This window comes from Canis lupus, chromosome 38 (assembly GCF_048164855.1).
Source record: "Canis lupus baileyi chromosome 38, mCanLup2.hap1, whole genome shotgun sequence".
NCBI classification, from domain to species: domain Eukaryota; kingdom Metazoa; phylum Chordata; class Mammalia; order Carnivora; family Canidae; genus Canis; species Canis lupus.
In genome coordinates this window covers 18,347,065-18,369,134 of record NC_132875.1, presented here as the reverse complement: position 1 = coordinate 18,369,134, position 22,070 = coordinate 18,347,065, and the positions used below count along the sequence as shown (strand labels likewise).

The 22,070-nt window shown below is 36.3% G+C and overlaps 1 long non-coding RNA gene across 2 annotated transcripts in view; it reads right to left on the bottom strand.

Moving 5' to 3' along the window:
• The window catches only part of LOC140626975 (uncharacterized), a 138,386-nt gene that overhangs the window by 91,233 nt on the left and 25,083 nt on the right, over positions 1–22,070 (bottom strand). For both annotated transcript variants that reach the window (XR_012025934.1, XR_012025933.1), the window contains exons 4-5: positions 2,034–2,210; positions 521–647 (exon numbers count right to left, since the gene is read on the bottom strand). This is a non-coding gene — a long non-coding RNA (uncharacterized lncRNA). The remainder of the gene's footprint in view (positions 1–520; positions 648–2,033; positions 2,211–22,070) is intronic.

Here is a 22,070-nt window from a genome sequence, read left to right as displayed (position 1 = left end):
CCTTTTCCCATTCCTTCTTTTCCCTTCCCTTCCAGTTGTGAACAATCCAGTGCTAAAGCCATCAGGTGGAGAACAAGGAAAATATTCAAGGCAGTTGGGGGAAAAAAAAAAAAAAGATGCCAGAGTCCTAGCAAAGTGAAAAGGGCATCCACACAGTGAGATATCCAGCACAAGGGGTCAGACTAAGCAAAGTGAGGCGGTGATCTGAGGAGGATAGTTTATTAAATTTCAACCTTTCTTTTCTATTGGACAGGCACTTAAGACTATAAATACTATAAAGACTATAAAGACTCTTTTAGTGGCATCCCACACACACACAGGAAGGTATATACCTATTTTCTTCCTGACTTTAGTTCTAAGTATAGTCTAGTTTCCATTACAATTTCTTCAATTTATGAATTGTTTAGAAAGGTGTTTTTTTTTTAGTTTCCATATATGTGGGAACTTGATTAATTATGACATAAACTAAGCTGCTATAACATAACCTAAAAATAAGCTTTAAAAAAAAAATGAAGCATACTTCTTTCAGAGGCAGGTGAGCAAGCCAGATTGAACGGAATGTGATGTTCAACGAGTCTGTCCATTTTGTTGCTCTCCTAGGATGCTGCTCTCCTTAGCAGAGCAAAGTCGCCTCACCAACACTCCATCTACATTCCATCCCATGGACAAGACAAAGAAAAAAAAAAAGTTAAAAGCCATTTTCTTTCTAAAACAAGTCACCAGGAAGTTACACCAAGTGCCTCCACCTGAAAAAGATCTCCAGACCTAGTTGCAAAGCAGGTAGAACTACCATGTTTCTAGCTAAATACTGAGTTCTACTCCTAAAGTAAGAAGAGGGAATGGATACTGGGAAATAATTAGCATTCTCTACCATGGGAGTTTTTAGTTACCTTTATGTTAGCCATTTTTAATTAATTGAACTGTGGTAAGAGTGTGGTCTCTATAAGCTCAATCATTTGAAATATAGTGATGGCACAAGGCCTCCTAAAGGGTCATTTTACATAAGTGTTTCCTACATGCTTGACAAGTACACATATTCGATTGTTTTGTGCAGTGTTCCTCCATATGTCTACTAGGATCAATACTGCTAATTGCATCGTTCAAGTCTCTTATATCCTGATGTCTTGTCTGCTTAACAATTACAGAAACAGTTGTATTGAGTCTCCCATCGTCCTCAAAGTCATTTGCTTTGTGCTTGTCAGTTTTTGCTTTTCATATTTTTAAAGCTATTACTATATACATTGTTTGATCTATGAATGTTAATCATTCATCAATATGGAATATGATCCACTATCTCTAACAATATTTGTTTGAAAGACTGTTATATTTGAATAACTACACCAGCTTTTTTTTTTTTTTTAAGTTACTTTCTCCATTCCTTTCACTTCAAACCCTTTTGGTACACCAATGTTTTAGTTTCATCCACAAGAGCTCTACTGGGGTTATTTTTAGTCTAATTTTTGTCCTTTACATTAGGAATTATACATATGGCTATTACTAATGTATGGATTCATTTCTAACACTCTGCTTTTTATTTGCTCTGCCTTTCTGTTCTATTTTCTTCATTTCCTATTATCATTTGAGTTCTGCCCTTCATTTCATTTTTCTATTAATTTTTATTGTTTCTGTTCTCTCAGACCTGCCCTAAAATAATTCGGTAAACACAGGTAAGTTTTACAAATTTAGAATTAGTATTTTTATTCCTTCTGCTACGTGGTCTGCCAACCTTTAAATGTTTTAACTGTTAGCTCTGGTCTACCACTTTATCCAATAGCTTATTTCTGTCCATATTCTATCTTGTTTTTAAAACTCACAAAAATCAGACACTTTTCTTTAACAGCATTTGTTTCTATTTACCATTCACAGATTTCTTTCCTAGCCATTCCTTTTTGCCTTCCTGGTGCTTGCTTCTGTAATAATTATTATGTTGCTTTCTAAGCTACAGGTTTTATATATGTGAAAAACTGGTATAGACACCCAATTTTATTTCTTTAAAATAGTTTGCCCTTGTTCCTGAAAGGTGGTTTACTTACTGGCATATCTTCTTTTTCTCTTCTATTAGGCCTTTGAAGGTATTTTTGTACTCTGGAACAGCAATGCAAATCAAAACCAAGTCTGCAATCTATCGTCCCTTAATCCTCCCTTTGCCTGCTCTGAAGTTTTTCTACTGTTCTCCTTTGTTCCTCTTGGATTTCTATTAATAAAACTTTCTAAAAAAAAAAAAAAGAGATTAAGAGAAGTTAGTTTATTTCCCATTGCTTTGTCTCTCTCTGCTGTTAATTCTGTTTGTGGTCATTCTTTCTTCAACTGTGTCTGAACAGTTTAAACTATCCAATAAAATTTCACTTCCATTACTGAAGTTCCTCTATAAACTCTATATGGCTATTTTACCATCTCATTGGTTATTTTTTGATAGTTTATTTTTCTTTGATCTTAAATATATCTTTTTTGTTTCTTTAAACATTAGACATTCACAGTTTTTATTGTACATATACAAATTGTTTTACCTGCAAACTTTGATATTGCATAGTTTCCTGTTTGGGCTAATTTTGTGATACTTTCTATCTCCTTTTGTCTCTTAATTGATAAGCTCATCTTATTTGCAAAATTATCACTGAATATTCTTGAGGTTTGGGTTTAAAGTGCATTCTTCAAGAAACGTCTTTGTTTTTCCCCATGCATTTTAAGGTATAACCAACCTGGTTTTTTTTTGGGGGGGGGGGTTGTTTTGTTTTGTTTGAAAGATTTGAGAGAGAGAGAGAGAGCACGTGCACAAGAGTGAGGGCAAATGAGCAGGGGGAGGGGCAGAGGGAGAAACAGACTCCATGCTAAGCAGGGAGCCCAGTGTGGGGCTTGATTCCTAGATCCTGGGATCAAGATCTGAGCAAAAGGCAGACACTTAACCAACTGAGCCACCCAGGTGCCCCAACAGGCCTGTTTCAAGACCATTTTTCATGAATAATCCCACATGTCTGCAGAGTTCAGACTTTCTGAAATAAGAACACTGGTGAACTTTATCAAAAGAGAACAGAGTATCAAACATATCTTGGAAGCTTCAGACACTGTATTGCTCCAGAAAGATCTAGAGATTTATCTTCTAAATGCTTATATTTCACAATAAGGGTCTCCCTTTCCCTCTACCCCCTCCTCTTTCCCCACCTCAGAAAAGAAGGGATAATGTGCCAGCCATCCTATAGAGCTTCAAGTCTCCAGATTTTGAGGTTCCTCTCCAGTATCACAGGGCAATACCACAATACTATCATGTTGCCCTGTGAAGACTGTAGCTTAGAAAATCAGTGCTAAGATGCTTTGTTAATAATCTGTTTTCTGATCCAGAGTCCTTATGTTTCCTTTCAGAGTATCTATATATAAAATTCTAGTCTTACATATAATTCATAAATGATCAAGAATCAGCAGATACCCTTGGTGCAATCATCTTTCACAGCTTCCTCCCCTCTCTGGTTTTTGCTTTCTCACCATACATGGCCTTTAAGAATTTGCCTTACGTTTCTTCTAGTGTTGCATGTGGGTATGTGTGTGTATAAATAGAAGCTTTGTTCCTTATTTTGCCTTTTATCATTCGATCATGTCATTATTTAATGCTTTTAACCATAAATTTGACATTTATTATTTGCATTATCAATTCTGACATCTTTTGGTTTGAAAATGCCCAGCATTCTTTCCCTACTTACTGTTAAACTAAACTACCAATTTTCTTGGGGAAGGGGGATGTGAACAGCACAGACTTGAGCTATGTTTTACAACTGAAACTCATGGGAAAATTTGATCCATTCACATGTACTGTCATATGAAAGATACTTATTTTATGGTTCTGCTTTTAGGCTTAATTTAATAGTTCATCTTTTTCCTCCTTTTTTTTTCTGGTTTGATCAAACTGTTCATCATTCTAGCCTCTCCCCTTTCTATGGAAATTCTGACTTCATTTTGGTGACTACTGACTGTCCACATGCATCATATACATCTAACTCCATAATTTCCATAATTACTTGAGAAAAGACACCATCTCCTTCCCCATGATGCAATGTATCCTACACTGTAACCACACCAGGTCTACTCTTGCTCTCCTTCCTTCCCTACTTTAAATGATTCCTTTCTTTCCTTCACTTTCTCTTCTCTCAAGTACTTTGCAATTCTTTTATTTCCTGCCCTCACTGCCACACACTAGATTTTAGAGGTGGTTTATATGTATTGAAAATTTCCCTTAGAGTGTCTAATCCAGTAATATTTTTAAGCATTCTCCTCATCCATTTATGTTTACAAACAAAACTACACACACATGTACACACATAAGTAGATACATAAGCACTGCTCACTATTCTTTCATCTTTCTTCAGTTTGAGGCCTATGGATACATTTATTGTTTGATCAAACTCTTCATTATTTTCCTCAGACACAATATATAGGTGATAAATTAATGATAGCCATTAATGCTTTTTCATAAATATTCAGATTCTCTTCCTCCCAGACACATCATAGAATTACACTTCCCTGCTCCCGTTGAAGTAGGTCATGTGGAACATGACACACTTTAGTCAAGGAAATGTAATAGGGAGTGATAGGAAAGGAATGATCCCATAAAAAACATTACTACAGTAATCATGAATATATTCATTAAAACAGATCAGAGTCCCTTTGCAGACCGTCATGTTAACCTATGCAGAATGTATAGCAAGAATATGAAATAAGCTTTTGTGTTAACTCAGATTTGGAGACTGGTAGCACAGCATAGATAAGACTGTCCTGACTGATACATACACTCTGACATCTTTCAAAGGCTTCCTTTTTCCTTAACATGTGCCTGATTCCTTGGCTGAATAAATTTGTTGATACAGTTCTTTACTCTGTCATTTGTAAACGTTGTTCTGTGTTTTTCTGACTTTTGATGTTATAAGAAGTATAGCTCAGTCTGGTTCTTTGTAAGATAGCTATTCTGTCTGGGGGAGTTTTATTCTCATTTTAATTAATGCCTGTTTTATTTCTATCTTCTGGTATTCCTGATCCAGGTTACAACTTCTGTAGCTGTTTTTCACTTCTTTTATCTTTTCCCTTATGGTCCTCATCATTTCATTTTTGCTGTGCTTTAATGTGTTTCTTGAAATTTTCCCAGGTCATTCAAGCTATAACAATAGTCTACTAATAATGCTGATGGAAAAATCATGGCTTTAGATCCAAATAGTGTTTGTCCCCACTGTATTTGAATCTTAAGTGCTTAATTCAAATTTTAATCATGTCCTTCAGGAAGTGGTAACATTGGCCATCTGACTGTTCAGCTTATTTCTCTGGCTTCTGAGCCTCCCTTAGATGACTTTTTTAAAGATTTATTTTTTTTATTCGAGAGAGTGAGTGAACATGCACACGTGTGCCTGAACATGTGCAAACCCAAGAGGGGTAGGGGCAGAGGGAGAGGGAGGGACAATCTCAAGTAGACTCTCTGCTGAACATGGAACCCAACATGGGGCTCAATCTCACAACCCTGAGATCATGACCTGAGCTGAAATCAAGTCAGATGCTTAATTGACTAAGCCACTCAGGAGCCCTAGATGACTCTATCTTCAATGGCTCATTGACACCTTTTTTTTTTTTTTTTTTTTGAAGTATATTAAAAAGCAGAAAGCCTGCTGGCAGAAGGTAAAAGACTCTACTCCCTTGGACTTGAGGCATAAAACTATGCTGTTTTCCACTCAAGAGTCTTTCATGTTCTCTGTGGTCTCCTACACTCAGGTCTCAGAGGCAGGAAAGATAGCCCATTCCTTAATCTTCCCTCACCTCTTAAAGGTCAGAAAAACCATGAAATTCCAAGTTCTCCATATGCAATGCTTTATAACTCCAAGAATAAGCTTAGTCCACTGGAAAGGAAATTCTGCACAAGTATTCCAAGAATCCAAGTTGTAACTAAACCCAGTTACCCAGAGGTCACAGCAGCCATCAGGATCAAAATATGTATGAAGTTTACAGTTGGAAGATACAAGGATCAGAACCAATTGATCATCCTTTTCCCAGTGTATTTGATTTCTTCTTTCTCATTCAAGTCTCAGATCGAAAGTCAATGCCTTCAAAGAGGTACTCTCTAAACTATTCAGTCTACAGCAGCTACCCCCACTTTTCAACTGCTATATGATCAGCCCTAATTTAACTGCTTCAGAATACTTAATACTCAAATTATCTCACTGACCTGTGATTGTGTGTTTACTAGAATGTATATACTATAAAAGGTGCATTTGTCTGTTCAATGCCTGAAACCCTATAATGCTCTAAAAATATTTACTAAGAAGGGGAATCTGGGTAATTCAGTCAGTAAGCGTCACTCTTGATTTTGACTCAGGTCATGATTTCAGGCCTGTGAGATTGAGCCCTGCATTAGGCTCTGCACTCTGGGGGAATCTGCTTGAGACGCTCTCCTTCTCCCTCTCCCCCTGCTTGCTCACTCTCTAAAATAAGTAAGTTTTTTTAAAAAAATATTTATGGAGAAGACTGAGTTTTCCTCCTTCATACTTTCCACCCACCTGGCCCTAAAAACCTAGATTAGTAAAATGCTATTAACTAGAAGCTTACATAGTAATTAAGCTTTCCCTTAGAGTATAAGCTTAGATATTTCAAGAATTCTCATGTAACACCTCTTTTTCAAATGCCCAATTTAGATTTAATCATGTATATTTAGCCAGAGTCCTTGTTATGCTTTCTTCTCTTCCTCATTTCCTCTATCTTGAAAAGCTCTTCTAAGTTGTCATTTGACTAAATTACAACTCCATGTATTTTCTTTAGATAGGATTCATGATCCATCTAAATCTTCATGTGTCAAAAAGTTCCCTCATTTACACTTTTAGAGGAATGCTAGCTAGCTTAGGTGTATAAAGTTTCTTGAATTCCAGGCCTCTCAACAGTCTGTAGGTGTTTTTTCCTCATCATTGATAAAGCAAAGCCCAATGCTAGAATTATCATATTTTCTCTGTAAGTAATAGTTTTTTCTTTAGAAGACTGTAACTGTTTCTCTTTAGCCTTGGAATTCAGAAATGTCACTTATAATTGACTCATTATAAATATGAAAGCACTGCTATGAGAAGTAAATATACTAACTTTATGGGGTTAGCATCTAAGGGCATCAAACAAGTGCCCTGTGGAAGAGAGATGCTGGGTAAGCCAGGAAGCTAAGTAAGGAGAGTTTGCTGAAGGTGGTCCCATTCTAACAGTGATTCTGATTCACTGAGGTGAGAGGGGGAATCAGCACTATCTCCTGAAAGTTCTTAGTCTCTGAAATTCACCAAGTAGTAGTACAGCTCAGAAGGAACAGTTTACCTATATTGCTGAATTAGCCACAGCAGCTCCAAAGATACTTGGTTAGGGTGCAAAACTAGTTCAAGGATAAAAAACATTTAAACTGTAGTAAGAAGGGAATACAAAAAAAATCCAGTAAAAACAATATCTAAAGCCATTTCCTAGCTACTGCTTTCAGTTTAATTACCTTAAATCATAAAGAACATGACAAATGAAACATTTTTCCTAACCAGCAATAAAAACTATGAGAGTATTGTGTTGAGCATTATAAACACATACTAGAAATACAGCTACTTGAAAAATAAATATAAAAAGACAAAGTAGATAAATAAAAAAATAGAAAAATATAGAAAACTAATTTCTTCCAGTTAATAATGGTCCTCTCGGTGAGTTTAAATCAACTTATGCCTTTGAGAACCGAAATTTTTATATAAATGATTGCTTGTACTCAACATAGAACAAGATTAAAAGTAAGTAATTAGAGTGTTTTAAAGAGCTATATGCTACAGCAACAATTTTTATCAAAATGCTTCAATATATAGTAAGGTCAGAACATAGTCATTTTCCTGAGCATCATGATGAAACAAACTATAACCTCAAAACTCATTGACATATACACATTTTAATTACAGCATATTTTCTCATTACCTTGATTCCCAGAGAAATTCCCTAAGAGTTCACCAAAATCATCTAAGTATGCTCATTTCCATTGTCTCCATGTTCCCAGTATAGGTCACTAAACTCTCTGCAATCTAACACTTTTGGCTTTTGCCACTTGTATTAAAAAAGGAGAACATTCCAACTCTATGCAAGTATTAATAGGTTTCATCCTCCATTTCTCAAGCATTTTAGTGGCCTGTTTTGACATTCTTATAATAAATGCACTTTTTAAAAAATGTATTAGCTGTGACTCAACCACAGTGACTTTATTAAAACCATTACCAAACCAATATTATTATGAGGGAAAAGAAAAAAAAATGTTTGAAATCAAACTCTCAGCAGTGTTATGCCTGGCTTTAAGGTATGCTAAAAGTGAAAAGAAACCAAGTTCTCCTTATTAACGGGGAGGATCCAAGGTGGGATTAGAAAAACAACTAGCTGATTTATTTGCTACTCCCATCCCTGCCTCACATCTCCTTCAAAGATTTCCAAGTTCTTTTGCCCCTGACAGATTTAGACACAGACAAGTCCCAAATAAATTAGCAGAGAACCCACACAATAAAAGAGCTGAGAGGTACAACAGCAGGTGCAATTCATGCCCCTATTCCAGACTCTTTTGCATTTAGAAGATAAAAGCAAACTACTAGAAGCTTTTAAGAACTACCTGCCAGGTAACCATGATACACATGTATAAACAGGGTCAATCTCAATAATCATTTACTCAAGTGCAATGTGGCTGCCAAATTCTTCCCTCCCAGGAAATACTTTGTGAGTACCAGATAATGAATTGTTTAGAAAAATAGTCTCTAACGAGCCTACGATATAAGTCATTAGTTTTTAGGTTCTCCTCTTCCTAGATAAGAGACTCACTGAGAAATTTTGACGTTAAAAATTCCATGCTCCAGAAGGCCAGGGAGGAAGATCTCAAATGATGAACCCTGGTTATCTTACCATAAAGGAGGACCTGAGGTGGGGGATGGGGAAGGCTTCTGTAAAGTAATATAAAAGGCTTCTTAGATTTCTGTTTCCAACATTAGGACAAACTATATACCCTGAAAAACCCACCTAACTGAAATAGCTAAAAGGCTGAATAAAATATTTAAAACACGTTTTGTAAAAAGCATTGCTGAGCTGGCAAAAAAGGGTGAAAATCTTCGGGTGCCAAAAATAAAATATAACTGAGAGATGAATATCAAAGCTACTTTCCACAACAAAGGCTCTGCTAAGCTCTGGACCCTACAGCTTCCTGCTGATAGCTACATAGGGCACCACAAGGAAAATTTCAAGCTCATCCAAAGTGGCTAACTTCACAGAACTGTCTGGACAAATTAAATCCCAAAGGTCACTCATCCCTCATCCTAAGGTCACAAAAATTAATGAAAGTGGGTATAAACTGTTCTCTATTGCTGGCTATAACAAGTTACCATAAATCTAGTTGCTTACAAGACTGAATCTATAAATATTACCTTATATGGCAGAGGCGATTTTGCAGATAGAAATATATTAAGTTGATTAAGATGGAAAGATTCTCCTAGATTATGAAGGTGGACCCAATGTAAATATGAAGGTGGGTCCAATGTAAATACACGCTGTCTATAAGAGGGACACAAATTTAATATTTTGTAAGTATGGCAGTCTCAAAATGTAAAGTTCAGGGGGTTTCTGAGGGTTCAAAAGAGAAGAACAGATTTCCTTGCCTTTTCCAACTTCTGGAGACCTACTGTAATTCCTGGCTCATTATTTCTTCATATCACCCCAACCTTCCGTTTTCATCATCTTATCTTCTGTCTTCTAGCTCTGACTCCTCCTGTGTCCCTCTTATAGATAGCCTGTATTTACATTGGGTCCACCTTCATAATCTAGGAGAATCTTTCCATCAGTCAACTTAATATATTTCTATCTGCAAAGTCACCTCTGCCATACAAGGTAATATTTATAAATCTCAGGGATGAAGACATGGACATTTTGAGGGATGGGTTATTCAGTCTACTACAAAGTACCTGAGATAAATTTGCAATTTCATTGAATAAAAATCTCCTCTGTGGTTTACTGGTGTTCACATCAGTCTGCAGCTTAATTTCACTATTTGTGTAGCCCAAAACATCAGTTCAGTTGGTCCTAAGTATATAGTGGCTACAGTGGACTAGCAGTTTCAAATGCATATCCTCTCTGGAGTCCTGAACTCACTCCCTGGCTCAGACCATTACTCTAGGAAGCATCTGAAAAAATAAGCAGCTCACAGACAAAAGTCACAATATCAGAAATCAAGTACCAGAAATCAAAGTCTACAGAAACAACTTTCAGCAGTCAGTTGAGGAAAAAAAAAAAAAAAACAAAAAAACCCCTCAGATTATTTAATCATATTGAATGTTAAATGCATTAAAATTTAGAATTTTAGAACTATGGGAAAGGAATAAGACCATAAAGCATATCCAAGCAAATTTTTAAAGAGCCAAAATAGAACTCTAGAAATAAATATAATTTAGGGGCACCTGGGTGGCTCAGTCAATTAAGCATCTAAATATTTTGGCTCAGGTCATAATCTCAGCATGATGGGATCAACCCCTGAGTGATCTCTCCATTTTAGAACTCAATGTATAGATTATTTTAGCAAATTAAACAAGAAAAATAATAAACCATAAAAATAATATAAAAATAAATATAATAAACTAAAAAAATCTGAAGAGATTACACAGAAAAATAACTCAAAGAAAATACAAAGGGGTTAAGAGACATAATGAATAAGCTAATAAGTTCATTTAAATGGAGTTTAAGAAAGAGTAAATAGATTTGAAAAGAGTTAACATATAAACAGGTTGCCTAAGGGTTTTCTACAACTCAATATGAATGCTCTAGTTAAAAAAAAAAAAAATGAATGCTCTAGTTAATAATAAATGCCAAGACAATTAAAAGGAAATCTTTAGATATACAACAGTAAAACTGAAGAGCACTAGAAAATAAAGGGTCTTAAAAGTGGGGAAAAAAAATGATCTTCCAAGTAGTGGCTGTTAGAGTGATAGCAGACTTCTTCAAAGTAAGTGATAAAGCAGTAAAATTATATCTTAATGTGCTAAGAAAGTACTAACCTGGAATTCTATGACCAATGAAATTAAACTTCAGTAAGAACCAAAATAAACATTCCAGTAAAAACAGTTTATCACCATTAGACTCTTACAGAAGAGTAAGAAATCAAAACCACATAAGATGGTATTAAATCATAATTAACCACAATAAATATAAGTGGATTTGGCTCTCTACTTGAAGGACAAAGATTGTTATTGCATTAAAAATGAAATCCAGCTACAGATGATATTGAAACTATTTAACAATTGGTATAATACAGGAACTAACCAGTCCAAACAGATTTGCCAACAAATCAGAGCTTTGGTCCTAATGATTATGCCCATATGGGATCATACTGACCAAATATCAGCCCTGAGTTCAGCCATACACTTTTTTTCATAAGTCACCTCTAAAACATACAGACACATAAATGTTGAAGATTTAAGAATGAAGATATACTAAGTACCAAAAGGAAGTTGATAAGGGATGTTAACAGGATAGATTAAGACAAAAAAAAAAAAGAAAGAAAAGCATTGCCAGAGCTAGATAATCACTATATAATCACACCGAAATTAAGAATGTGTTGGCACTGCTGCTTTTTCATTTCTTGTTCTTCACTGCAGCAACTTATCTTGTGCAGGCTTCACAGCTATTCGTAGTTGAGCCACACACATGCTGAGGTTTGGGAAGAATTCACTGAGGTATCCACAGGTTTTTCATTTATTATCCTTTTTAATTACTTTGGTTTATGAGCAGAGTTTGGGAAAAGTTTTAAAACTAAATTGTCATATTCATGTTACACTCACTTTGAAATTGCTTCCTACTTCACTGTCACATCTTTCCCAAGGGTTGGTAAGAGGCAAATAAAATGCTACAAGTGTCCGTCTTTCCAGGGCAGCATGCCAATCTACATGAGCTCTACCTCTGATTAAAATGTGGTCCCTGTGCTAATGGAGGTATACTGCCCAAAAGCCATTGGTCCTACTGAACTCCGTATCTTTACTCTCCACAGTTCAAGTGCTTGCCAAATAAAGAACAAAGAAGACACATTATACTCTGCTTTTCATGAGATAGTTAAGAATGAATTGAAATCTGAGAACTGAAAGGGAAAGAACAATTTACTCTGCTTACAGTTTCAATAAAGAGGAAAAATGCTTTGTGTGGATGCCAGCAATTATCCTGTATATTTTATTGTAATGCAAGCAGCCAGGCCCGGGTAGTTAACGCAATAAAGGCAAATGAATAAATCCCTGTCCTGTTATTATCTTTCAGATCCTGTGGATCTGTAAAAGTTGCATGAGAGAAAAGAAATGTTACTCAAATACCTTGAGGAAATGTTAATGCTGAAGAAGTGTTGGGAAGCTTATGCAACCACTTAATTCCTCCTCCTGTCAACCACACATTATCCAGTTAACAGAAAGCTCAATGTGTTTTTCATGTGGGAGATTAACTTTTAGAATTGTTATGCTGATTACAAATAACAATCTTAAAAGTTTTTTTGTCAAACAACTATTCGTTCATTTCATGAGGATGGGCATTAGAAAAAAAATAATAAAAGGTAAAAATTAACCTATAGTGACAGAACATAGATCAGTGGTTGTCTGGGAATGAGGGCAGGCCAGAGAGGGGCAGAGGGAAAAATTATAGAGGGGCACAAGGTGACAAATATGTTCACTTTCTTGGTTGTGGTGATGGTTTTGCAGATGTATCTAGATCAAACTTTTCAAATTGTACACTTTAGATGTGTGTAATTTATTATATGCCAATTATATCTCAAAGCTATTTTTTAAATGATAGAAATATATCACTTTATAATCCTTAATATCAGATAATCACCATCAATGGAAGGCTGTCAGCACCTGAAATTACTCAATTTAGTGATTAGCATTACTAACAGTAGGACAACCAAGACATCGTGGCCTCTTTGTGAAACACCTTGAAATACCCTTGGCCAAAAAAATGACCTTGACTAAATATAATCAAGTTTCCAGTCTAGAGCTAACTTCCACATGTAAGAAATGGAGCAAAAAGTCAAATGAAGCAAGGAACCAGAGAGACAAATCCTGACTGTGGAACATTCTCCAAGACAACTGACCAATCTTCTGTGTAAACCAATGGCATGAAAAGGGATCTAAAAGGAGTAAAGGGTCTATTTTAGATTAACAAAAAGATTTATGGGATTTAACCAAATGCAACCTATGAAATTTATGTCCCTCATCCTTGGGACCCTATAATAATAATTGGATTATAGACTGGGTATTCAATATTACCAAGGAGTTGTTGCTAGCTCTGTAAGGTATACTACAATGTCATCATGGTGTATAATGCAATGTCCTTAGGTTCATTTTTAAAGACCTAGAAGTGAATAACACATCTGGGATCTTCCTTAATATACTTCAAATATTTTTTAAAAGACAAAAAAAAAGTTAGATAAAAATCTCATTAAAAAATCTAGCTAGTGGGGGATCCTCGGGTGGCTCAGCGGTTTGGTGCCTGCCTTTGGCCTGGGGTGTGATCCTGGAGACTGGGGATCGAGTCCCACATCAGGCTCCCTGCATGGAGCCTGCTTCTCCCTCTGCCTGTGTCTCTGCCTCTCTCTCTCTCTCTCTCTCTCTGTCTCTCATGAATAAATGGGTAAAATCTTAAAAAAAAAAAAAAATCTAGCTGATGGGTAAGTGTTGCTCTTTAAACTAATGTGACTTTTGTGCCTATCTGAAATGTTCCAAAAAATTTAACGAAATTTCTTCATGAAATTAAACAGAGTTCAACTATTATAAAATTATCTGAATTCATACTAAATATAAGTATATATAGGCCCTAATTTATTTTATTAAATTTTTGACTGACCTAAAGACATAGAATACTTTGTTAGCATACCCAACTAATTTGCTGGAGAATATTTACAGTGTGATCACAGGGATCAATGTCGACTATTAAGCTCAAGTATCATTGCACATAATGAGTAACAAAGTATTCAACAAATGGATTCTCAATATATACCAACAATATCTCCCCCATATTTTTTAAACTCTTACTGCATTTTAATTCCAGTACAATTCCACTGTACTAGGCATTTTACATATATGATTTCTAATCTATCCATAGTTTTAAAAAGTTGCTATTATTATCACCATTTTATAGAAAACAGATGCGTTATGTAACCTAACACCATAGTTCCCAAGTCTTCCAGAACACTAAGACCAGAATCTTTCCACTATCCAGAGTAAGAATCCTGCTAAACTTTATTTCCTACAATTTTACATATACTGATCCAATGGGTTCTAATATAATTCTTGCCAAAGAAATAAACAAAGATGACCAATATGCAGAAAGTTGCAAAAAGTTCACTGCATTTCGATAGATTTTTAAATATGTCCAAAGGGATAATGTGATATCTTGTGAGGCATCCCTGTGTCCAGTCCTGCCTGGATTCCAAATTCGGCTCTGCCACTTACAATCTAAGTGGCCCTTGGCAACTTAACTAGTCTGTTTTGATGACAGAAATGTGAATAGTAACACCAAATGGTCGTTTAAACAATGGTAAATGATGAAATATGAAAAGTTCCTAACTTCAGTGCCTGAGACATTGCTGCATTGTAAATGTGAGTGCATTCTTTTACTCACCTTTTATGATTTATGCATAAGGGAACAATTCCAGTAATAACTATTTTTTTTGAATGTTAACCCTGATTGCCATTAGCAAAGGAATCATCTACTGCCCAATATGTTGCTTTTTTTTGGCCCAAGGCATGGCTACCCAGAATCTTTCCATATAAAATTCTTGGTTTTAACTTAAACATGATATATAAGTCAGGGTTGTACTGCTATTCTCAGGAGTGGCTGGCGATGGGCAGCAGCATTTACCTTCAACACAATGTCACTTAAAAAGATGCTTTAGGGGAAATTGCTCCATCTTCAGTGTTTGGATCCTGTCTTGTACCCTGCCCCATTACCAAACACTTTAGCTAAGTCAGAAACTCAGCAGCACACTGACTATATTCACAAAGAGCCAAGATAGTGAACCTTGACAGGCAAAAAGAAATAAAAATCTGACAATAATTCAGAAGAGGAATTTATTAAAGGCTTTTTATTATGCTATAGTCTGGGTAGCAATGAGTTCTGGTATCTAAAATTCTAACTTAATACATACCCTTACCAAGACCTCTAGACAGTTTTTGAGTTAATATTCAGATCAATATTCATCCATGGGAAAAAACACCCTGAGGAGAAAGACACACTACTTATCAGATCCAGAAAGAAAATTAAAATATATCTTTATAGAAAAGCACGTTCCTGAACATTATTTACCAGTAACCCACTATGATGCCCAATCTGGCCAAAGAATTAAGTTACTTTAAAATACATGTAGAGCATCTATCTAATCTTTGAAGAATTACTCATGTTCAAAGAAAGCAAATTTTCTTTTAATTAGATGACATTTTATTGTCAACCTCTACACAGCATGAAAAGGATCAAATCACAGGAAACTTACAAAAATCAAGGCATTGGAAACCTAAAATGTCACTTTCTTTACTTTTGCAATTCCCAGTTCTTAGGGTCATATTTGGAATGGTGGACAGAAGGAGGCAAAATGCAATTTAAAGACTTCCATTCATTCTCAAAGGCTTCTCCATTTCCATAGCCCTAGTGTGCTGGCCACCCAAGGTTTAGCTCAGGAGAATTAAGACCTGCTATGTGTAGCAAGTAAGTCCTACAAGCTCTTTAAGGGGTGCTCGAGAGACCTGAATATATATTACATAGCTCTAAAAGCTGCCAGTATTTATATCTGAAATCATCACTAACCTGGGATTGAGATAGTCAAGAAAACAGGAAAACTTTCTTAATTACAGATAATGGGCAAGATAAAAGTTTGCATGTTTACATAAACTGATACTCCCAGTGAACTAGAGTCTTTCAGATTTTTGTGGACTTGGAAAATAATCACATGAACCCTTATTATATACAGTAGAGAGCTATAGATGGACAAGATGAAAAAAGTGGAGAAATTACACTATGAAATGTATTATAGCTTGCAAAAATTTATAACTTATTAGATGGAGTAAACTCTTTAAAATTGTAATCCTTTATTCAAGTCAATAGTTGTCAATTTCCATATATATATGTTACAATAGGTAGTTATTAAAGATTCTGATTCTAGGACACTAGCCTCAGAGTCTCTGATTTAGCAGGCCTTGGAAAGGACACTGGGAATCTGAATTTTTCATAAGCACTCCAAGTAATTGTAACACACATGGGCTGAGACCTGTACTTTGAGAAACACTTCAGTAAAGGAGGAAACAAACCCCATGAACTTGACACTCAGTAAAACTGCAGTAGAGATAAAACCCCAAATTTAAAATACATGTATATATTGAACAACAGCCATAAACAATGGTGATCAGGTAAAGCAATATGTCTGAGGAAGTGAAATGGAAAGCAGAGGCAGAACTCAAGCCAGCTTTACAGTCTACCTCTTGAAGCTAAGGGATATAATTGAGGTGCAAAATCTAAATCTAAGGAGGGTTTTTTGTTGTTGGTTTGGTTTGGTTTTTTTGCAAAGAAGAGAAAGGAATATGAATAACCACCAGCAGCTTCATTGGACTGGATATGGCTGTCAGCAAATAAAGCCCCTTAGATTGACTAAATCTGCAAAAAGCAGTGGCTGCCAGAGGGAAAAGGAAAATTTTGAAAAGGGAAAGTTCACTAACTTCCTATTTACTTCAATTAGGAAAAGTTAAAAGAAATTCACAATAAATGCTAGATACAAAATTTCATCTTGACTCTTCCAATTAATCATCCTGCAACACCTGGCCTAGGAAATAACCTCTTTCAAAGATAAATAAAGCAAAACAAGATCTATTGACAGGGAAAGGGATAAAAGGGAGAAAGAAAAGAAGAAAAGAAAGAAAGGAAAGGAAAGGAAAGGAAAGGAAAGGAAAGGAAAGGAAAGGAAAGGAAAGGAAAGGAAAGGAAAGGAAAGGAAAGGAAAGGAAAGGAAAAGAAAAAAAAGAAAGAAAAGAAAAGAAAAGAAAAGAAAAGAAAAGAAAAGAAAAGAAAAGAAAAGAAAAGAAAAGAAAAGAAAAGAAAAGAAAAAAAGAGGGTAAAACGCTCACTGGAAACTTTTCACCATGAAGCAAATAAAAGTTGTTACTAAACCTTGTAACATGAATTCCTAAAACTTGGAAAAGTAACAGTATGAAACAAGAACACAATGCAGAGATGAAAGAGCTCAGGATAGAGATGGAGAAAAAGTAGGAAGATAGGAAACCTAACTAGCAGAAATAGAAGATGTTGGGGGAGAGAGGGAGAGCATGAGTAATAAAACTATGGCTGAAAAACAAAATTAAAAGAATCAGAATGGATATAGTTAAAGATACAGAAGAATATAAAGCAGAAGTGAGAGTAAAATAAAATGCAAGTTAAGTTTTTTTAAAAAATTAAAAATAAAATGCCAGTTATTGAGGGATAGCCTGTGTATAACTTGCTACCCAAAGCGGGGGAAACAAGCAATAGAGCAGGAAACTTACAGCCATAATTTGAGGTGGGGAGGGGGGTACTCGAAGTAAAACACACACACACACACACACACACACACACACACACACAGTTATGCTGAAAGGGTACTTCATGTTCCAAAGAAAACTAACCCCAAATAGCAAATACCAGAAATAGTCATGTGTGTTTACTTCAAAGCCAAGACTCATCTGGATAGTCAAGCAAAAACTTACCAAGTAACCTATAAGGATAATAAGATAGGCTGGCCTCAGTCTTTTCCACAGAAATATTCAAATTTAGAAGACAGTGTCTTCTGAGGAAGTGACATGGAAAGCAGAGGCAGAGCTCAAGCCAGCCATCACAGTCTACCTCTTGAAGCTAAGGGATATAATTGAGGACAAATCATACATACATACTCCAAAAGAGTAAGACAAATCATACATACTCCTAAAACATGTAAGTATGAATCAAGAACTTCATACCTAGCCATATAAAGGTGTTGTGATTTCTTTTGTCTATTTTAAATAAGATTTCTACTTTTTAAGTAACTTTTAATTGATACTTTTCTGTTCTTCTTAAAAGATCCCTAAAATTGTATAAGCTTCACAAAACCTGGATCTAACACCAAGACAGCCTAGAAGAAGAAATCTTAAATGTAATCATGTCAACTACGACTGCCAGCATGATAGATTCTTCCTCTTACAAATCTCTTGATCATGCTTTTCATTGGCAGAACCAAAACAGAACCCTGCTTACAAGGAAACTTGAGCAAGAGTTTCCCTCAAATACAGGGGCTAGCATAGAAAGGACAAAAAATGGTAAGGAAATGCTTAAGGAGAACCAATTACCTCAGCTACTCAGGAAAAAAAAAAAAAAAAACACTTGAAGTCTAAAAGGGTTTTCTTCCTCTGTCTCTTAAAAATCCACCAGAGCTATCAATTGATGAATATCTTCAATATCTTTCAAATTAGGTGCTACTTAATCATCCAACTCATAAATGCACATTTAAGACTCATTACAAGTATCAGCAATAATAAAAGCATCACTGATGTTTTAACCATTCTTAAAAACTAGGGGCTTATAACCATTACGGTGAACAAGTGGAAGGGGCCATCATATAGCAACTAGTGTATCCTTGCCCACAACTACTCTTGTCTCCCCAACACTGAATGAAATCTCAGGTAAAACTCAAAAGTATTCCCATTACTCCTGAGCAACAAAAACATCTGATCCTAGGGACACTCTCAGGTCAATACTTACATTTCCCTGCCTCATGAATTAATCAAAACTACACACTTCATTTAAAGATAAGCCTCTTCCCAAACCTGCCTGGCTCTGTCCACTTTGAGCTGGAAGCCCACAATGGCAAAGGCAGGGGCAAGGTAGTGCCTCCATTTCCAAGGCTTGGGCTTCTTCACAATTCAAAACCAACTGTGCTTTACTGTAAGGTTAGCATGGAGGTAGGAGGAGATGGAAAACTGAGGGGCACATGATAGTTCTTTTCTGGTACCACGATGATCTGGAAATAGCTTCTGGGCTCAAATGGTATTTAAAGTTGACATTCTCTCGTGGAGCACACTGAGTGTGCTTTTTAGAGACCTTCTCCTAAGAACTCTCTCATGTGCTTTCCTATTAAAGTAATGCCCCCTCTGACCACAGGTTATGATGTTACCTTGCCCCACCAGCATCCTTTTAAAAATGAAGCTAGGCCAACATCTTCACCATGCAAGAGTGGCATTGTATGGTCTGAATACTTCCAGTTAAAGTGAGTCCTTCATAGTCCAAAACAGAAGACTCAGACTTTTGAGACAGGTTTTCTAAAGGCTGTATTTTTAAGATTCCAAACACCAAGACTTTCAGTTGGTGAGAATGAGGCAGAAAAGATGCTTGAGAAGAATGCCCATTGAACCCTTGTTCATTGTTCGGGGACTGTAAACTGGTGCAGCCACCGTGCAAAACATGGAGTTTCCTCAAAAACTTCAAAATAGAAATACCATACAATCCATAATTCTACTTCTGTATATTTATCTGAAGAAACAAAAGACACTAACTTGCAAAGATACACGCACCCCTGTGTTTACTGCAGCAATATTTGCAATAGTCAAGATATGGAAACAGCCTAAGTGTCCATCAATAGATGAATGGACAGAAATGTGGTATATACACACAATGGGATATTACTCAGCCATAAAGAAGAATGAAATCCTGCCATTCACAACATGGATGGACTCAAAGGACATTGTGCTAGGTGAAATCACTAAAAGACAAATACCAAATAATTTCACTTATACATGTAATCTAAAAATAAAATAAAGACAATACCGCAAACAAACTGGTGGTTGCCACAGGGGCGGGGTATAAGGGAGATAAGGGAAATAGCTAAAGGAGCTTAGGAGAACAAACTCCCATATATAAAACAAGGATGAAAAGTGCAGCATAGGGAACATTGTCAATACTATAACAACTCTGGCAACTTTTACCCTTAACATGGTGAGCATTTTGTAATTATCAAATCACTATGTTGTATATCTGAAACTATTATTATAGGTCAACTATACTTCAATTAAAAGCTTAACAAAGGGGATGATGTCCACACGTCACCAGTAGCAGGACAACGTGGGATATTTGGTGAAGAACCTGGGGAGATGGAAGGGGTCTCCTAGTCTAAGCAGCATGCAGTTGGGAGGTCCACAGGACCTCCACAGTTGGTCAGAAACTTCACAAATGCCCTCAATGGCAAGCTATCCACAAAAGCAGTGCTAAGTAACAGTTACACAAGATGGTTTCTATCTTCCAAATTCCCCCTCCCTACACCTACTCCACATATCTCCTCTCACCACCACCCCACCACGCACAGCATGACAACTAGAAGTGAGGGGGGCTAACACATGTTCCTAACCAGACAATACCCACCCCCCTACCCCTGCTTCAACTGCAGATTCACAAGTTGCAGAAATGAAACAGATCACATTGGCTCCCCACCCCAGATCTCCCAGTCAGTGAGGGCAACAGAGTCAGGGAGATCTGAATCAGTTAACAGTAATACTAATAATCCCAAGCACACACAGAACAGTGCCTGGCATACACATGCTAAGTGCCTTACAGGTCTTAATTTCATCCTCACAAGAACTGCTATGAGGTAGACACTAGTGTCCTTAAGCAAAGAACAGGAAATTTAGGCTAAAGACTTAGTTTATACACAGCTGCAGGCAAAAAAAAAAAAAAAAAAAAAAAGAAGAAGAAGAAAACAAAGAAAAAAAAAAAGCTCTGATTCAGGAGTCCGTGTTCTTAAGCACTATTCTCTACTAAAGAGAAAGTCAAGCTCTAAACAGGCAGAACTAGACTTATTACCTAAAAACAACTGGGAAGCAGACCTGCCCAAGATGGCCTCATGAGACAAGAGGGAGACTGAATAGAAACAGAGTCTGTGGATAAAAACAAAACTATTTCATACTGAATAGAGACTCCTGAAATAAAGTCACAGCTCAGCCTACACAGAAAATTATCAAAATGGGCTTTACCAGTCCTTACCTGGATCTTGTCATCCCAAGAATCATTGGGCCTCAGGTCACTTCTTGCTGACACTTTTATCCTAGCTAGGTCTCCCAAATCCTACTACTTAGATACCACCTGTCAGTCACCTTTCTCTGGAGCCCCATTCTCTCCACTGTGTCTAATCAAGACCTCTACTCCACTAAAACTGCTCTAACCCTATCACCTTAAGCTCTTAACCTTATTACTTCAAATCTCCAATTTCCTTTTTCTTTCCTTTCAACCTTAAGAACTCCAAGTTTACTATCCATCACTCTCTACTACAAAACAACATAGAACCAGAAATTAATACAGATTTGGAGGTCAGAAGAAAAGACTTGACCTAGAGTCTATCTCTGGAACTCAGCAGGACTCATGAGCAATAAATAAGAGCCCCTCCCCACAAAAGAGCCCACTTAAGACCCAAGACCTCAGGCAGACACTGCAATTCTCTTAATTTTTATGGTTGTACCAAAAGCAAACTTCCCCCTGAATAGTAGGTGTGACTTGGAGCACGTCTCTAATACATAAAAGACCAGGCTCTTCAGACCTCAAGTTGTAATTTAAACAAAGAATATTAAAAAAAAAAATTTAATCTCCCCAAATTCAGACATGCACAAACACACAATGTTTATTTTTAGTTGTAATATGTACACATTCTGGGAAATTTTTATAGGAATTACAGCTCATTTACTACTATTTGAAACAGAAAAGCTGGTCATGTCTTCCTTAAAAGAGAACTTATTTGAGATACTATAGATATTGGCTTTTGCTTCAAAAACCATTCTTCTGAGATGCTCAGTACCCATAGTCCCCTCGAATAACTTTCGTTACAGCTCAGGACTGTACATGGTTCCTAACTCAGGACATGCTTGGGGAGTTTGAAGTTGCATGATCACATCAGGAAATCTTTTCTGTAAGGACATGTACTGACCTCATGGCATATTTTCATTAATGCAACACTAAAAAGGTCTTCCTGCAGTGCTAACTCAGCTCTGTCCATTAGAAAGCAGGTCACTTGGCTGCCC